Source organism: Tamandua tetradactyla, chromosome 19 (assembly GCF_023851605.1).
Source record: "Tamandua tetradactyla isolate mTamTet1 chromosome 19, mTamTet1.pri, whole genome shotgun sequence".
Taxonomy (NCBI): domain Eukaryota; kingdom Metazoa; phylum Chordata; class Mammalia; order Pilosa; family Myrmecophagidae; genus Tamandua; species Tamandua tetradactyla.
Genome location: NC_135345.1, coordinates 27,405,234 through 27,422,958, shown reverse-complemented (window position 1 = coordinate 27,422,958; position 17,725 = coordinate 27,405,234). Strand labels below are relative to the sequence as shown.

The 17,725-nt window shown below is 36.4% G+C and overlaps 1 protein-coding gene and 1 non-coding gene across 3 annotated transcripts in view; both read right to left on the bottom strand.

Moving 5' to 3' along the window:
* STIM2 (stromal interaction molecule 2) overlaps positions 1-17,725 on the bottom strand; it is a 189,491-nt gene that overhangs the window by 89,692 nt on the left and 82,074 nt on the right. The window lies entirely within an intron of this gene.
* On the bottom strand, positions 8,045-8,151 carry LOC143663811 (U6 spliceosomal RNA). Its single transcript, XR_013166192.1, has one exon. It is a non-coding gene; the product is annotated as a U6 spliceosomal RNA (small nuclear RNA).

Genomic DNA, 17,725 nt, shown 5'->3' with positions numbered 1-17,725 from the left:
CACCGGGGACAGAACAGTCTCTTCAATAAATGGTGCCTAGAGAACTGGATATCCATATGCAAAAGAATGAAAGAGGACCTGTATCTCACACCCTATACAAAAGTTAACTCAAAATGGATCAAAGATCTAAACATTAGGTCTAAGACCATAAAACAGTTAGAGGAAAATGTTGGGAGATATCTTATGAAACTTACAACTGGAGGCGGTTTTATGGACCTTAAACCTAAAGCAAGAGCACTGAAGAAAGAAATAAATAAATGGGAGCTCCTCAAAATTAAACACTTTTGTGCATCAAAGAACTTCATCAAGAAAGTAGAAAGACAGCCTACACAATGGGAGATAATATTTGGAAATGACATATCAGATAAAGGTCTAGTATCCAGAATTTATAAAGAGATTGTTCAACTCAACAACAAAAAGACAGCCAACCCAATTACAAAATGGGAAAAAGACTTGAACAGACACCTCTCAGAAGAGGAAATACGGATGGCCAAGAGGCACATGAAGAGATGCTCAATGTCCCTGGCCATTAGAGAAATGCAAATCAAAACCACAATGAGATATCATCTCACACCCACCAGAATGGCCATTATCAACAAAACAGAAAATGACAAGTGCTGGAGAGGATGCGGAGAAAGAGGCACACTTATCCACTGTTGGTGGGAATGTCAAAGGGTGCAACCACTGTGGAAGGCAGTTTGGCGGTTCCTCAAAAAGCTGAATATAGAATTGCCATACGACCCAGCAATACCATTGCTAGGTATCTACTCAAAGGACTTAAGGGCAAAGACACAAACGGACATTTGCACACCAATGTTTATAGCAGCATTATTTACAATTGCAAAGAGATGGAAACAGCCAAAATCTCCATCAACAGAAGAGTGGCTAAACAAACTGTGGTATATACATACGATGGAATATTATGCAGCTTTAAGACAAGATAAACTTATGAACCATGTAATAACATGGATGGACCTAGAGAATATTATGCTGAGTGAATCCAGCCAAAAACTATCAGAAGAGGAAATACAAATGGCCAAAGGGCACATGAAGAGATGCTTAATGTCCCTGGCCATTAGAGAAATGCAAATCAAAACCACAATGAGATATCATCTCACACCCACCAGAATGGCCATTATCAACAAAACAGAAAATAACAAGCGCTGGAGAGGATGCGGAGAAAGAGGCACATTTATCCACTGTTGGTGGGAATGTCAAATGGTGCAACCACTGTGGAAGGCAGTTTGGCGGTTCCTCAGAAAGCTGAATATAGAATTGCCATACGACCCAGCAATACCATTGCTGGGTATCTACTCAAAGGACTTAAGGGCAAAGATACAAACGGACATTTGCACACCAATGTTTATAGCAGCGTTATTTACAATTGCAAAGAGATGAAAACAGCCAAAATGTTCATCAACAGACGAGTGGCTAAACAAACTGTGGTATATACATACAATGGAATATTATGCCGCTTTAAGACAGACTAAACTTATGAAGCATGTAATAACATGGATGGACCTAGAGAATATTATGCTGAGTGAGACTAGCCAAAAACTAAAGGACAAATACCGTATGGTCCCACTGATGTGAACCGACATTCGAGAATAAACTTGGAATATGTCATTGGTAACAGAGACCATCAGGAGTTAGAAACAGGGTAAGACAATGGGTAATTGGAGCTGAAGGGATACAGACTGCAACAGGACTAGATACAAAAACTCAAAAATGGACAGCACAATACCACCTAATTGTAATGTAATTATGTTAAAACACTGAATGAAGCTGCATCTGAGTTATAGTTTTTTGTTTGTTTGTTTGTTTATATATATATATTTATTTTTTATTTTTTTCTCTATATTATCATTTTATTTCTTTTTCTGTTGTCTTGCTATTTCTTTTTCTAATTCGATGCAAATGTACTAAGAAATGATGATCATACATCTATGTGATGATATTAAGAATTACTGATTGCATATGTAGAATGGAATGATTTCTAAATGTTGTGTTAATTAATTTTTTTTAATTAATAAAAAAAAACAGAGAAGAGAGGATTTAATAAATGAGTATGACTGATGCATCATTATACTCATAATTCTTTTAGTCTCCAGCGTCCAGGAAAACTTGAGGTTGTGGAACTGTAACCCATGCTAAACTTTGAAATTTGTTCTATAACTACTTGTTACAATGTGCTGTTGAAATTTATTGATTTTTGTATATATGTTATAATTCATAATAAAAATGTTAAATAAAAAAAAAAACAGCCAGAGTTTATATATGTTTATTCTAGTATTGAGAGACAAGAATGAAGCTGATCAGGTCAGGATTAAGGTAATTCAGGATAAAAGGGTAACAAAGATATTGCCTGTATTTTAGAAATTCACCTACTCTTTGAGACCACAGGAAAAAAAGTTTTATTATGTCCAAAACCTAAATTCTCTGTAGCACATAATCTAACTCAACCTGTCTGCAAAGGTCATTTAAACAATCCTAACACAGGGAGCCCTGAATAAGAATGAGAGCCTTTAATCCTGTATAGCTTAATATAATGCCTGGATACATCCCAGAGTATACTAAGCAGATAATCAAAAAGTATTGGCAAAGTCCCTTGCGGATGGGAGAAAAATTATGAAACTATTAAACATTACCACCAGGGAAACCCTGGATACTGTGCCAAACATTAGGGACACCCAAATCAATAGGCCTTGATCTTGAGACTTGCGCTTGTGAAGCTTATGTAGGTAGTGGAGAAGCTTAGCCTACCTATTGATATGCCTAAGAGTCACCTCCAGAGGACCTCTTTTGTTTCTCAGACATGGCCTTTCTCTCTCAAAGTCCAACTCTGCAAGTGAAATCCTTGTCCTTCCCCTTACATGGGACAGAACACCCAGGAATGAAAGTCTCCCTAGTGGCAAAGGAGACAACCCCTAGGAATGAGCTTGGCCTGGTACCATGGGATCAACAATGCCATCCTGATCAAAAGGGGGAAAGAAGGGTAACAAATAACATATCAGTAGCTGACAGATTTCAAATAGAATCAAGAGGCTACACTGGAGGTCACTCCTTTTTTCTTTTTTCTTTTTTTTTAACTTTTTTATTGTGTACTATAAACATATATACAAAGCAAAGAAATAAAAAAGCAATAGTTTTCAAAGCACTCTTCAACAAGTAGTTACAGGACAGATCCCAGAGTTTGTCATGGGCTACCCTACGATCCTATCAGATTCTTCCTTCTGGCTACACCAAAATATAAGAGGCTAGAAGGATTAAATATTTTTTTTCACCACAATTGACTTTTTTTTCCTCCTTTTTCTGTGAAAAATAACATATATACAAAAAAGCAATAAATTTCAAAGCACAGCATCACAATTAGTTGTAGGACATATTTCAGATTTTGACATGGGTTACAATTCCACAATTTTAGGTTTTTACTTCTAGCTGCTCTAAGATACTGGAGACTAAAAGAGATATCAATTTAATGATTCAGCATTCACATTCATTTGCTAAATCCTGTCTTCACTGTATAATGCCACCATCACCTTTGATCTTTCTGTCCCTCTCTTTAGGGGTGTTTGCGCTATGGCCATTTTAAATTTTCCATATTGGAAGGGTCTGTCACTAATATGGGGTAGGGATATGGAATGATCTGATGTTCTGGAGAGGCTGAGCCCTCTAGGTTTCAGCACTTATCTGGACCAGGGACCCATCTGGAGGTTGTAAGTTTCTGAAAATTTAGTCAAGTGCATGGAACCCTTGTGGAATCTTTTATATTGCCCTAGGTGTTCTTTAGGATGGGCTGGAATGGTCCTCATTGGGGTTTAGTAGGTTATGATAGGCAGCAAGGTCTAACTAGAGCTTGCATAAGAGCAACCTCTAGAGTAGCCTCTCAACTCTATTTTAACTCTCTCTGCCACTGATACTTTATTAGTGACACTTCTTTTCCCCCTTTTGATCAGATGGCATTGTTGATCCCATGGCCAGGCTCATCCCTGAGAATCATCTCCCATGCCACCAGGGAGAGTTTCACCCCTGGATGTCATGTCCCACATAGTGGGGAGGGCAATGATTTCATTTTGCTTGCAGAGTTGGGCTTAGAGAGAGTGAAACAACAACTGAGCAACAAAAGAGGTCCTCCAGAAGTAACTCTTAGGTAGTCTAAGTTTCATCACTACCTACATAAGCTTCATAAGAGCAAGCCCAGGATCGAGGGTATGGCCTATTGATTTAGATGTCCCTAAAGTTTGACACAGTATCAGAGGATTCCCTGATAGGAAGGTTTGGTAGTTCCATATTCTTTCTCCCATCACTCAATGGACTTTGCCAATACTTTTTGAATATCTGCTTAATATGCTCTAGGATAGATTCAGACATTACAATAATCTAGACAGGATTAAAAGATCTCTTTCTCATTCTGGGCCCCCCATGTTTCAATTGTTCAAATGAGCTATATAGACAGGTTGAGTTAGATTATATGCTATAGAAAATTTTATTTATATATATAGATAAATATCTATATATATACCTGCCTATCAAAATTCAGAAATAATAATCACCACTCCAAACTTAATGGGTCTGTTCTAAAAGTTTACAATCTAGGCCCCTGTTTTCTAATATGCATTTTCTAAAGGTGACATACCTTTGTTGTTCTTTTGTTTCTGATTTATTTTGTCTCACCAAATGTCACACATGTTCATTCACATCATTGATGCCTCATGACTTCGTTCCTTTTTGTAGCAGTACTACCCTCGTTCATAAGTATACACCATCATTTGCCATTTTACTTCTCAGTCAGTGCATCCTTCAGCCACCCGCATTCATCATGAATAGTGCCCAAAGTCCACAGTCCACCAACATTCTCAATTTTAGATAATCTCATTGCTCCCAAGAGAAAGAAAACCAATAAACACACCCTCGCCAAATAGGAAATCTAAACCTCCTCTTAACTCTTCTCATCCCATTATTTACCTCTGCTGTTGCTTTGGTAGTGCTGATGTTTTCCTTTTGAACATAGCCCATAACATGTAATAGCAATTATCCCCCCTATACAACGGACTTAAACACTCTTTGTACAAGAATCATATGCTTGAAGTAATTCTTGCAAGAACTAATTCATACTTCCAGTGTTAATCAGTGCGACACATAGGTCTATACAACCCCTTTCAATCTTGTTCCTCTTCAATATTACTTATAAACCCACTAGAGAACCACCTTCATTCCTATCTATTCCCTTACATTGTAGTTCAACCTCATTAGCTAACAGTTCACCCTCTCTAGCTTCTATGTAACTCTAAGTCCCCTATATTCTGTATTGTAAGCCTCTGATTACACCTTTATGCTGGTCATAAAAATAGAATCGTACAGTATCTAACCTTTTGTGTCTGGCTAATTTAACTCAGCATTATAACCTCAAGGCTCATTCATCTTGTCATGTGCTTCAGGATATCATATCGTCTTACTGCTGCATAATATTCCATCATATGTATACAACACACGTTGTTGATCCACTCATCTGGTGATGGGCATGTGGTTTGTTTCCATTCTCTGGCGATTGTGAATAATGCTGCTATGAACATCAGGGTGAAAATGTCTGTGTTGTTGCTTTCAGCTCTTCTGGGTATATACCAAGTAGTGCTATTGCTGGTTCATGGGGCAACTTTATACTTAGTTTTCTAAGGAACCGCCAAACAGTCTTCCATAGTGGCTGCACCATTATACATTCCCACCAGCAGAGCATAAGTGTCCCAGTTTCTCCACATCCTCTCCAACATTTATAGTTTCCTGTTTGTTGAACAGCAGCAATTCTTATAGATGTGAGGTGGTATCTCATGGTAGTCTTGATCTGCATTTCCCATATAGCTAATGAAAATGAGCATCTGTTCATGTGCTTTTGAGCGATCTGTATTTCCTCTTCAGAAAAATGCCTATTCATATCTTTAGCCCATTTTATAATTTAGGTATCTGTCCTTTTGTTGTTGAGTTTTATGATTTCTTTGCACATACAAGAAATCAAATCTTTGTCCGATATGTGATTCCAAATATTTTCTCCCATTGAGTTGGCTGCCTCTTCACCTTTTTGACAGTCTTTTCAGGTGCAAAAGCATTTGATTTTGAGGCATTCCCATTTTCTATTTTTTCTTTTGTTGCTTGTGCTTTGGGTGTAAAGTTTAGGACACTACCTCCTATTACTAGGTCTTGAAGACGTTTCCCTACATTTTCTTCTAGAAGCATTATGGTGCTAGTTCTTACATTTAGGTGTTTGATTCACTTTGAGTTAATTTTTGTGTAGGCATAAAATAGGGGTCCTCTTTCATTCTTTTGGCTGTTGATATTCAGTTCTTCCATGCCCAATTATTGAAAATACTATTTTGTCCCAGTTCAGAAGATTTGGGGGCCTTGTCAAAAATCAGTTGACCATAGATTTGGTGGTCTCTTTCTGCACTCAATTCAATTCCATCGGTCAATGCTTCTATCTTTGTGCCAGTACCATGCTGTTTTGACCACTGTGGCTTTATAATAGGTTTTAAAGTCAGAGAGTGTTAATTCTCCCACTTTTTCTTTTTTTAGGATGCTTTTAGCTACTCAGGATCTCTTTCCCTTCCAGATGAATTGTTAATTAGCTTTTCCAAGTCTTCAAAGTAGGCTGTTGGAATTTTAACTGGTACTGTGTTGAATCTGTAGATCAATTTGGGGAAAACTGGCATCTTAGCTATATTTAGCCTTCCTATGCATGAGCAGGGAATATCTTTCCACCTATTTAGATCTCCTTTGATTTCTTTAGTAATGTTATGTAGTTTTCTGTGTACAAGTTCTTTACATCCCTAGTTAAGTTCATTCCTAAGTACTTGATTCTTTTAGTTGCTATTTTGAATGGAATTTTTTCCTTAACTAACTCCTCAGCTAGGTCACTGGTTGTGTATAGAAATGTTACTGATTTTTGCACATTAATTTTATATCCTGCCACCTTGCTGAATTTGTTTATTAGCTCAAGTAACTTTGCAGTAGACTTCTCAGGATCTTCTAAGTATACTATTATGTCATATGCAAATAATGAGTTTTATTTCTTCCTTTCCAATTCGGATGTTTTTATTTCTTTGTTCTGCCTGATTGCTCTAGCTAAAACTTCTAGCATAATGTTGAATAATAGTGGTGACAGTGGGCATCCTTGTCTCATTCCTGAATTTAGGGGGAAAACTTTCAGTCTCTCTCCATCTTTGTAGGAAGATTTTTTATAACTGATTGAATCTCTTTACTTGTGATTGGTTTTTGAGAGCTTCTATTTCTTTTTATTCAATGTAGCTTTTTTGCGTGTCTGTCTATTTCATCTAAGTTGTCTAGTCTGTTGGCATATTGTTGTTCATAGTTCACTTATGCTTTATTTCTTCAGGGTCTGTGGTAACACACCTCTTCTCATTTCTGATTTTGTTTATTTGCATCTTCTCTCTCTCTCTCTCTCTCTCTCTTTTTTTTTTTTTTTTTTTGGGTCAGTCTTTCTAGTGGCCCATCAATTTTATTGATTTTTCTCACAGAACCAATTTTCGGTTTTATTGATTCTTTCTATTCTTTTATTTTCTCATTCTTTTATCTCTGCTTCAATCTTGGTCATTTCTGTTCTTCTATTTGCTTTGGGGTTAGTTGGCTGTTCTTTTTCAAGTTCCTCCAGGTGTGCTGTTAAGTCCTCGATTTGTTTTTTAATATAGACATTTAGGGCAATAAATTTCCCTCTCAGCACAGACTTTGCCATATCCTATAAATTCTGATAAGTTGTATTCTCATTTTCGTTCATTTCCAGATAACTACTGATTTCTCTAGCAATTTTTTCTTTGACCCACTGGTTGTTTAAGAGTGTGTTATTTAATATCCATATATATGTGAATGTTCTCATTCTTTGGTGGTTACTGAGATCCAGTTTCATTCCACTGTGATCAGAGAAAGTGCTTTGAATAATTTCAATGATTTTAAATTTATGAAGACCTGTTTTGTGCCCCAGCATATGATCTATTCTGGAGAATGTTCCATGGGCACCAGAGAAGAATGTAAATCCTTGAAAAATATGGAATGCTTCACGAATTTGCATTTCATCCTTGCACAAATGCCATGCTAATCTTCTCAGTATCATTCCAATTTTAATATATGTGCCGCTGAAGCAAGCACTGGAGGTCACTCTTACACATGCTTCAATTAGACATTGCTACCTATCATAACTTATCAAACCCCAACCAAAACCAATCCCACCAATTCTAAAGACTACCTAGGGCATTATATAAGATTCTACAAAGGTTCCATGCATTAGGGTAACTCTCCAAAACCTACAATCTCCAGATAGGTCCCTGAACCAGATTAAGTCATGAAACCTAGAGGGCCCAGCCTCTCCAGAATATTAGCTAGTTTCATCTTCCTACCCCATATTATTGACAGCCCCTTCCAATATGAAAAAGTTAGAATGGGCATAGCCCAAATATCCCTAAAGAACGGGATAGAAAGATTAAAGATGATGGTAGAGTTATACAGAGAACAACACTGCTGCCAATAATGAAAAATTTGAAACTACCCAACTACTAAGCACTAGTAGAACCATTAAACAAATTATGACACTACCACTGCAAAATGAAAAATAAGATATGTGTATTTATGCATAAGAGACTCATTATATTTCTATGATATTTAATAAAATCATGTCAACTGAATATGATCACTGGGTTTTTCTTATGTTGACAAGAATCTCGATTGCTGTTGTATGTCCAATATATCAAAAAACAAAATAAGATGCACTTCCCAAAAACAAACAAACAAATGAAAAACCAAATAAAAAAATATTCAACAAATTGTGCTGCAATAAGGGGATACTCCCATGGAAAAAGAATGAAATGTGACCCCTACCATACATCATACAAAGAAAATAATAATAAGCCAATCAGAGCTTCTGAGGCACATTTTGTAATCTCTCTTAACTTCTTAACCTAATGTAAGATGATGTTACCTGGATCCCCAAGGCACTGCTTGATAATTCCTAAGAACAACACAGAACTAAATCAGGCAATCCCAGAATCTGAGGGTAAAATGAGAGATGGCATTTTATCTACAGAACAAATTCTTTCAAATCTGATGTCATGATTGAAGAGGAAATCAAAATTTCTATGTAGAAAGAGATGTTGTAAGGTGTTCCAGAGACATGTAGCTTTTTTAAGAGAAAATAATACCAATAAGACATGAATTATCTATTTAAAAATCTTTCAATTTCCACAGAATTTATTGAAAACCATTTAGTGTAAAGACTGCATTTAGTGTGAATGCTTAAAACATGAAGTAGCTATCACTGGAGCTTCTTGATAGCAGAGCTCCAATTAAGTTGTAGAGAATTAGCAGCAGAAATAAACTAGAGATAAGACGGTGTCATATAATGGGGTCTTATCAGTCATTTCTAGTATCTACCACTGAGAATAACAGTGCAGTGCTATGCTTAATTTCAATGTTTAGTAAGCACTTATAAATGCTTAGAAGAGAGCCATGGCATTTTTAGAAGATACAATCATTTAGAAATACTTACTCTTCATTAAAACATAAATACCTAACCAAAGAATATATAATGATCAAATTTCTTTAAAGCAAAAATTTAAAAGCATATTTTTGTATAGGTTTGTACATAGTTTTATGAACACACAAAAAAATGTTGTGGGAGAAAATAGATGAGCAGTAACATTGGTTAGCGCATGGAAGGTAGGGTCGCAGTCAGGAGGATGTGAGGAGGGATGAAGGGGCGACATAATACTTCCATATGAAACAGTGAGCACCTGCTTAAGTTAGCATGCATGCACACAAATTCAACAATAAAGACACTGAAGCTAGACACCAGTGTTCCAGAGTGGAAGAGATAAAAGTGAATCTAAAACTACATCAAAACTATTACTTAGGCACAATGATTAAAGGTTGTTATCACTTCCTATGGAAAACAAAACTGGATACCAATTTCATAACTATATAGTTTCTATGTTCCATTGTATATAAATACCATTAAAAAACAGAATTTTGACTGAAAAAAGAAAATTTAAATTATGTTAGTAATCATCACTGTAATATGGGTTTTACATCTTATATCAATGTATGTAGTTATCAAAAAATAATTTTACTACTTAATTACCTTAAAATACAGTTAGAATTGTAAGCTAAAATACAGGTCCATAATTAGACCATAAAACTGAATTTACTACTCGTAGAGTTCCTTTAAATGAATACAGACCCTGATAATTCTGATTAGTTTTCTTGCACTTGGCATACAAAGAATAATTTGGGCTATAAATCAGGAAAACAATACAACATATAAAAATAATTTGTCAAGCTTCACGGTATAAAATGATTGATACATGTTTCAGTTTGCCAGAGTTGCCAGAAAGCAATGCATCAGAAATAGACTGGCGGGTGGGCCACGGTGGCTCAGCAGGTAAGAGTGCTTGCCTGCCATGCCCAAGGACCCGGGTTCAATTCCTGGTGCCTGACCATGTAAAAAAAAAAAGAAATAGACTGGTTTTTAAAAGGGGATTTATTAGGTTACAAATTAACAGTTCTAAAGCCCTGAAAATTTCCAAATTAAGGTATCCAGAGAAATATACCTTGACTTTGAAGAAAAGGTCTGCCAGCATCAAGAGCACCTCTGTCAGCTGGGAAGGCATGTGGCTGGTATCTACAAGTCCTTGGCTCCAGGTTTGTAGCTTTCAGATTCTGATTCAAGTGGTTTTCTCTCTGTTTGTGGGTCCTCTCTTAGCTTCTCCAGGGAAGACTCTGAGCTTCAACTCTTAGCTTAGCATCTCCAAAAGCTTATACCTGGTTTCATCTCTCTGCTCTCTAGCAGCTCTGAGGGCTCTATGTTTTCTGTTTCTTATTCTCTTCACACAGGACTCCAGTACAAGGATTAAGACCCACCTTGAATGGGCAGGGTCACATCTCCATGGAAACAACCTAATCAAGAGGTCCCACTCACAAGTGGATGGATCACATTCATATGGAAATGACCTAATCAAATGGTCCCATCTAACAACAGGTCTGCATTCATGAGATCGAATTAGAAGAACATGGCTTTTCTGGGGTACATAACAGTTTCAAACCAGCACAGTACAGAAAAACAAGACTATCTAAATAAAAAGATAAGCAATTCCATTATAAATCAGTAAAAAAGTGCTATTGGGAGACTAAGCTATGAAGAAAAATAATATTCTACGAAGAAACAAACTGCATTGTAACTACTGTGTCAATTCACTAGGCTGTGATTTTATCTAGCCTCACCACCACTGTGCATTCGTTTTTTCTCCCACAGATTTTTTTTTCCCAAAAAAGCTAACAAGAAAAACGAAGCTAACAACTATCTTCTAGTAATTAAATACCCAATTTCTGGGAAGTCCTTAGCACTTGTTACACAATAATCACAAGACTATTTTTGTCCACTGTAATGATATTAACTACAAATATTAATTTTAAAAAAAAAACCTACAGAATTTGTACAGTAATGCTTAATTCAGCCAACAATGTAAGATTAGTAAGGCATTTCCAGATTACTGAAGTTCTGCCTCTTTCAGCACCAAAACATTATAATTATAAGCAGTTTTAATGGAAAGCTTGCTAAAATAAACTGCTTTATCAAATGAAGCATTTTAAAATACATTTTAACCTTTTACCAATTCAAGATCATAATCACTCCCTTTTTTGTAATTGTTTAACTATATTTTCCTAGTTTCCCAGTTTCTCCCTTGTGTGAAGGTGTCAGTCAGTATGTCCAAATTGAGGGGGTTTGGCCAGTGAGAATACCCCTATCCCTGTGACCATAAGCAATGGTCTGAGGTAGGCCCATGACCATGTCAAGACAATTAGCACCAACATGCTAATATTGTTCCAAAACTTTTGCTGGAACAGCTTGGAAAAATAAGCTCTTTACCGGGTTATAAAACTATATATGGCCACCATAGATGGAGAACCAGCCTTAGACTATGGACAACAAAGAGAAAAAGCAGAGCTGAGAGACAATGTTCTGATGATAGTCGTCTGCGTACCTAATCATACCTGACACTGGTACTGGCCCTAGAATGTTGAATTATGGAAGCTAATACATTTCCTTTTAAGGGTTTCAATTTTTCATGATTATATAGGGATTCCTGTAGATAAATCTTTGCTAACTTCTGGTTATTTCTTTAGTAGACATTCTTAGAGATAGCCATGTAATTATAAGGCTTATGACATACATTGTCAAGTTGTCCTCTGGAAAGGATAGAGAAATTCATACCTCCATGCACACCAATATCATTAGTACCTAACTCACCCACTGTATAAACATCTGTACCATTTGATAAACAAAATGCAATATTTTGATATCTTATTACTGAGATTAAAATTCTCTCATATGCCTAATAACCATTTGTATTTTTTTATGAAATCTCTATTACATACTTTTACATATGAGTTAGTTTCCTCTCTGATAAAATACAGAAACAGAGAAGGAGGTAAAGGAAGAACACTTTTCCACAGATCTCTTCACTTCAGATGTTATCATGGAGGGATGAAATGCTTGGAGCTATGGGAGCCATTTCCACCATGAGTAAAAAGCCAAAGAAATTAAACAAAACCTAACACTGAGTCCATGCATCACAGACTATTTTAAACCATTTGATTCCATACTTATGGTAATATAAACAACCAGCATAGCAGAGGGAAAATAAAAGGAGTAAGACTTCCTGGAAGCCAAAGTAAACAGAGTGATTTAAAGAATGCATGTTCAATTATAACATGATGATGCTAGTGATATGAAAAAGAGGACCAAAGATAAAATCTTATAGAATACACACAAGAAAAGCAAAACCAACTAGGTATCAGAAGAGGAGTAGCTTGAAGGGGCAAAGAAAAACAGGCAAGTTCTTTTCTATCCTATCCCCTACAACGTCTTACTCCAGTCAGACTGAATTACTCACTGTCCCAGTTTGAAACTGCTGGGTACCGCAGAAAAGACATATTCTTTAATCCTTGTCCATACTTTTGGGTGGTGTCATGGTCAGGTTCATGTGTCAACTTGGTCAGGTGGTGGTGCCTGTTTGCCTGGTTGGGTAAGTGCTGGCCTGTCTGTGCTATGAGGACATTTCATAAATTAAATCATGATCACATCAGCTGTATCCACAGCTGACTGCATTTGTAATCAGCCAAGGGAACTGTCTTCTACAATAAGTGATGCTTAATCTAATCACTGGAAGGCTTTTAAGGAGGATTCAGAAGAGACAGTTTCTCTTCCTGCCATGGCCAGCAAGCCTCTCCTGTGAAGTTTGTCCAGACCCTTTATCGGAGTCATCAGCTTCACAGCCTGCCCTACTGACTTTGAACTCTATGTTCCCCCAGTTACGTGAGACCCATTTATAAATTTCATACAGATAATTCCTGCTGATTCTGTTTGTCTAGAGAACCCTAGCTAATATAGCTGGGATGTTTTTGATTAAGTTGTTTCCAAGGAGATGTGACTCAATCAACTGAGAGTGGACCTTTTTATTAGGTGGTTTCCATGGAGATGTGTCTCCACCCATTCAACATGCGTTGCTTACTGTAGTCCTTTAAGAGGGTAACATTTTGGAAAAAGCTTCAGAGCTTACAGCCAGGGACTTTTGGAAATGTAGAAGGAAAACACCCCTTTATGAAACAAGAAACCAGAAGAGAAAGCTAAGGAACATTGGCATGTGCCTTTCCAGCTGAGAGAGGTATCCAGAAGCCAAAGACCCTAGCAGATACCTGCCATGTGTCTTCCCAGGTGACAGAGATGTTTCAGATGGCATCAGCCTTTCTTAAGTGAAGGTAATCTCTTGTTGGTGCCTTAATTTGGACATTTTGATGGTCTTCGAATTGTAAATTTGCAACTTAATAAATTTCCTTTTAAAAACTGTTGTATTTCTGGTATATTGCATTCCAGCAACTTTAACAAAGTAAAACATTCCCCATTGCCTAAATTAATACCATAGATTTCTGCTTTAGTGTCTTTTCCCTAACCTGATCTTCTTCTTGGAATGGCCTAGTTATTATCTCTACCTGTAGCATCCATACCATTTCTCAAGGTCCATCTCAAGAACTCCTTCATGAAGCTTTTCTTAATGCTCCCCAGAGAAATGTGCTCTTGCTCTCTGAAACATAAGGGCATTTCCATGATTTGTTTTTGTCCCTAGTAGATTATTCTCCTTAATATGCCTAGTATTAAATACATATCATATTATGTACACTACTAGAAGGTAAGCTTATGGAGTTCTGTACTCATTTTCTCATTCCGCTGCATATTTAGTACAGTCCTTATATATAAATAGTGTTATATGTGTTTTGTTTTTAACTGAATGATCAACAGTGCCTTTAATCAAGAGTCTGAATTTCTCAAAATTTATATTTTGGCTGGTGCAGTTCCTAATATAACTTATATGGACAGCTTAATTGAACACCATAAGTACATGGAACCTTGAGTAGGGCATAAGATTTTGTAGGTTTGTCCAGAGTGATGCCCAATAAATTCCAGAGTGATATGAACAGAGAGTAAAAAAGTATATGCAGAGTCCCCTTGGGGGAATGGTGAGAAAGGGGGGAAATTCAACTTCCCCAAGTGGAAAATTCTTGATATTCTCACAAGCAGTGGGGACAACCAAAGCAATAGGCTGAGTCCACAATCTTGGGATTTGTTCATATGAAATTTAACCCCACAAAGGATAGGTCAAGTCTACTTAAAATTAGGCCTAAGAGTCACCCCCAAGAGAACCTCTTTTCTTGCTCAGATGTGGCCACTATCTCCACCCAATACAACAAGCAAACTCACCACCCCTCCCCCTGTCTACTTGGGACATGACTCCCAGGGGTGTGGACCTTCCTGGCAATGTGGGACAGAAATCCTAAAATGAGCCGAGACTCAACATCAAGGGATTGAGAAAATCTTCTAGACCAAAAGGGGGAAGAGCAAAATGAGACAAAATAAAGTGTCAATGGCTGAGAGATTCCAAACAGAGTCAAGAAGTTATCCTGGAGGTTATTCTTACGCATTAAATAGATATCACCTTGTTAGACAAGATGTAATGGAGAGGCTGGAGGAAACTGTCTGAAAATGTAAGGCTGTGTTCCAGTAGCCATGTTTCTTGAAGATGATTGTTTAATGATATGGCTTTCACAATGTGACTGTGTGACTGTGAAAACCTTGTGCCTGATGCTCCTTTTATCTACCTTATCAACAGACAAGTAAAACATACGGAATAAAAATAAATAATAAGGGGAACAAATGTTAAAATAAATTTAGTAGATTGAAATGCTGGTGATCAATGAAAGGGAGGGGTAAGGGGTATGGTATGTATGAATTTTTTTGTTGTCTTTTTATTTCTTTTTCTGAATTGATGCAAATGTTCTAAGAAATTATCATGATGATGTATATGCAACTATGTGATGATATTGTGAATTACTGATTATATGTGTTGAACGGAATGACCTCATATGTTAAGAATGTTTTTGTTACTATATATATATTTTTTTAATTAAAAAAAAAAGAGTCTGAGTATCTTGCCTAAGCTCTTGAAGGACAAAGGAAAAGAAAAAAAAAAGGGAAATGGGAACAAAACAAAAATTAACATGCAAAAATTCCTATACCCATCCAAATGAAAGTTGAAACAAATTATAGAAACTCATTGATGTAAAATAAATAAGGGTCAATTAGCAAGGACTAATATTAAAGTGAAAGCTTCTCAAATATTTTTTATGAATTGTTTTAAAACAATTGATTTTTCAAGATCAATTTTTTTTAAAGGTTTACTTTATCAGTTGAATTTAAAAGTCCTATGATTTCAACTTTCCAAGCCTGATAGCATTCTTAGGAGAAAGAAGGGGTTAGGGAGAAGCGAGATTAGCATAAATCAAGTCATCAACACCTGGTAGTACCATTACTAGGTCCTCAGCAATGCCAGGCCAAACCCAGAAAGGCCAGGATTAAAAATTATATGAAATATGGAGTCCATCAGTAGGGGACATTAGCAATCCTTAAGATGAAGTAAGATGGCTTCCCCAACCAATCTCAAGATAGAGGCATAGAGTCAATATGGCTCTCGGATCAAAACCTCAAGGCATGGAGTCAACATGGCTCTTGGATCAAAACACTGGAATAAGCAGACTATGAACGCTAGCACATGACTTAACATCAATAACCAGAGGCTTCCAACTAAAATTGAGGTAATTAACAGAAACACAGTTCAAGAATGTATACTGGGAGGTTCTTTCAGTGTGCAGCACTTGAAATTGAATATAAGCAAAAAAATAACTGGGAATGTTGTAGAGGGTGAACAAACAGGGATAGTTGAGCTCTTATCCCAGTTACCCTTCCACATACTATGTGACTTAAGTAACTTAATCCCTCTAAGCCTCAGTCTCATAACCTATAAAATAGGAATATAACTTGTCCTGCCTATCTCAAAAACAAACAAAAAACTCCTGAAGATAACATGAGACAGCATAAATGCTTTATAAACCATGATGTTACAATCAACACATGATAGAGGGTTATCAATTTACCCTATACCCCCTGATACAGAACAGTACCTACTTTAAGACCACACAGGCAGCTTTCTAAAGTAAAAACTGTGTTCTGGAGACTACTTGGTTAGTGAATACAGCACTAACTCCTTGGAAAAATTCAGCACGCTGAACACTAGTAAGTTTAACAGAAGAATTTAGACTACTATATAAAATTCTTCAGATATGAGAATTTGGAAAAACCAGGAAACTTACTACTAAAAAATAATTATAAAAGTTAATAAAAAAAGTTGGTATTATTTTGCTAATACAGAGAATATTTTTAAGCTATTATTTCTGAGAATAAAAAATTTTAAAAATCACTCAACTCTAAGAAAGGAAAAGAAACAGAACATTTCCTATATGTCACCATATATATATATAGAAAACCAGCTGTTTTCTAGTAAAAAGAATCAGGGGGACAAACTAAATTGAAATAGATCTAAGCTTTGATAATAGGACAAACCTTGACAGAATACTTAAATCAATTTAAAAGCAACTTAATGAGGGAAAAAGCAGACTGTGATAAGCCATATAGTTAAAGTAATTATAATTTTACCAGGGGCAGTCCTCGCTCACATCTATTGTCCTGGTGTAATTATTAATATCACCCTCTTTCAGTCTCAAAAGTATCTCCTTTTGGATGATATATATAATAACAATAAGACGAGACAGACAGTGTTAATACTTCAGTAAAGGGTTAATTTTTTAAAATTCATTTGTGAAACAGGAACAAATCAGTTCCGTACCCACCCAAACGCTGAGGTCTTTTAGAAGATAAGACAATATGTGAAGTATGCTAAACTCTCAAAAAACTATATCACATAAATGCCATGCTCTGGGATCCTGAAAATGCACAGGAAAGAAGGGGGGCTATGGTGGGAGGGTGGAGCAGGAGCAGGACTGGCAGTACCATCAGGCCAGAAAGAAAATGGGAAGTACAGATGCTAGTCCTGATTCCCACTCCTACTCCTCTGTCGCCTTCCAGTCGGTAACAATGTTTAATTTGAAATTCTTGTTAAGGTAAATTTAAAATTGATGAAATGGGAATGAGAAATAATATTTTAAATGAAATTGTATAATTACCCATCAGTCTGATTAAAGAAAGTGAAAATAATCTGAGAGAGGAGACGGTAAGATTTACTAACTGAAGCACGTGTTTTGGTAATACCCAGATACAGGGGTA